The sequence below is a fragment of the Anopheles ziemanni genome, assembly GCF_943734765.1.
Source record: "Anopheles ziemanni chromosome X unlocalized genomic scaffold, idAnoZiCoDA_A2_x.2 X_unloc_26, whole genome shotgun sequence".
Taxonomy (NCBI): domain Eukaryota; kingdom Metazoa; phylum Arthropoda; class Insecta; order Diptera; family Culicidae; genus Anopheles; species Anopheles ziemanni.
Window position 1 is genome coordinate 95,001 of NW_026689792.1, and position 2,451 is coordinate 97,451.

Genomic DNA, 2,451 nt, shown 5'->3' on the forward strand with positions numbered 1-2,451 from the left:
CCACCACAGACACCACAAGCACGCCTTCTCCTCGTACTTCCGCCTCACGCGGGAACACGGACGCTCTAAATACTTCGAATTCCAATGCCAGTATATTGTAAACCACGGGTTCTTTAATGCTAGCGGGTCGTCGCGACCCTAGTTAACATCATGGTGCACGTCTCGTGACGGGTGTCACGGCGTAGTTAAATGTATGCGATACATTTCTCAAATATAAGCGCTCAGTCATCTGTACATCATGGTAGGTTCCCACGACGTGCAATATGCGTTCAACTTATCAATGTTCATGTGTCCTGCAGTTCACATTATGACGCGCAGTTAGCTGCGGTCTTCATCGATCCATGAGCCGAGTGATCCACTGCCGAGGGTGACTAACTTGCGTAAGCCGCCGCTGTGCGCGTATACCCGTTCCCCGTAGGGAGGAGCAAGCCGCCGCTTAGAGACGAAGCATAAAGTGTCCTCATTCCACATAGGGCAAGCTGGATGAATCCATTTTACCCAGGACGGCCGAAGCGGCGTGGACCAGGGGAGAACTGAACCTTATACTTCACACCACAGTAAGTCTACGTGTCCTCTTCCACATAGGGCAAGCTAGAACTAACTATCTTACCCAGGACTGCCGAAGCAGCGTGGACCAGGGGAGGAACACACTTTTCATGGAAACGTAAGGCATCCATGACTGCCATAACGTAAGCCGCCGCTGTGCGCGTATACCCGTTCCCCGTAGGGAGGAGCAAGCCGCCGCTTAGAGACGAAGCATAAAGTGTCCTCATTCCACATAGGGCAAGCTGGATGAATCCATTTTACCCAGGACGGCCGAAGCGGCGTGGACCAGGGGAGAACTGAACTTTATACTTCACACCACAGTAAGTCTACGTGTCCTCTTCCACATAGGGCAAGCTAGAACTAACTATCTTACCCAGGACTGCCGAAGCAGCGTGGACCAGGGGAGGAACACACTTTTCATAGAAACGTAAGGCATCCATGACTGCCATAGTGCGTAAGCCGCCGCTGTGCGCGTAAACCCGTTCCCCGTAGGGAGGAGTCAAGCCGCCGCTTAGAGACGAAGTATGAAGTGTCCTCTTCCACATAGGGCAAGCTAGAATGAACTATCTTACCCAGGACCGCCGAAGCAGCGTGGACCAGGGGAGAACTGAACTTTATACTTCACACCACAGTATTGAGTAATGTGCCCTCTTCCACATAGGGCAAGCTGGAATGTTCCATTTTACCCAGGACGGCCGAAGCGGCGTGGACCAGTGGAGGACTACACAATCATGAGGTTTGATATCGACTTGTGTGTTTCAATAGGGTACCGATGGTATGTTTTGAACCGATTTGATTTAGCCATTCTGAAGTCATCACTTGGTTGAAGCGCTGAACTAGGGAGGCATCGTTTACATTACTTGTATATATTGGTTTTCGCATGCTCTACTAGGTTAATGTCATAGGGTTGGCTATCGAGCATGCCCAAGTGATGACTTGATTGTGTGGCTTGCTTGAATTCTTCACATTTCATACCATCGGTTAGTTGTCGAATCATTCCTCGATCATAACCTTCGTTCTTGTTTCATGTATGCTCTCTTCCACATAGGGCAAGCTAGAATTAACTATCTTACCCAGGACCGCCGGAGCAGCGTGGACCAGGGGGGAGAACTATACTTTGTCTTGTATGCCCTCTTCCACATAGGGCAAGCTAGAATGAACTATCTTACCCAGGACCGCCGGAGCAGCGTGGACCAGTGGAGGACTATACTTTGTTCATAACACCACAGTATTGAGTAATGTGCCCTCTTCCACATAGGGCAAGCTAGAATGAACTATCTTACCCAGGACCGCCGGAGCAGTGTGGACCAGTGGAGGACTACACAATCATGAGGTTTGATATCGACTTGTGTGTTTCAATAGGGTACCGATGGTATGTTTTGAACCGATTTGATTTAGCCATTCTGAAGTCATCACTTGGTTGAAGCGCTGAACTAGGGAGGGGCATCGTTTACATATATATTGGTTTTCGCATGCTCTACTAGGTTAATGTCATAGGGTTGGCTATCGAGCATGCCCAAGTGATGACTTGATTGTGTGCTTGCTTGAATTCTTCACATTTCATACCATCGGTTAGTTTGTCGAATCATTCCTCGATCATAACCTTCGTTCTTGGTTCATGTATGCTCTCTTCCACATAGGGCAAGCTAGAATTAACTATCTTACCCAGGACCGCCGAAGCAGCGTGGACCAGGGGAGAACTATACTTTGTCTTGTATGCCCTCTTCCACATAGGGCAAGCTAGAATTAACTATCTTACCCAGGACTGCAAAGCAGCGTGGACCAGTGGAGGACTATAGTTTGTTACACCACAGTATTAAGTATGGTGTCCTCTTCCACCATAGGGCAAGCTAGAACTAACTATCTTACCCAGGACCGCCGAAGCAGTGTGGACCAGGGGAGGAC

At 49.2% G+C, this 2,451-nt stretch overlaps 1 non-coding gene across 1 annotated transcript; it reads right to left on the reverse strand.

Moving 5' to 3' along the window:
* Positions 1–215: 215 nt before the first annotated feature.
* On the reverse strand, positions 216–370 carry LOC131292034 (5.8S ribosomal RNA). The gene has a single exon (XR_009189757.1). It is a non-coding gene; the product is annotated as a 5.8S ribosomal RNA (ribosomal RNA).
* Between the last annotated feature and the right edge of the window lie 2,081 nt (positions 371–2,451).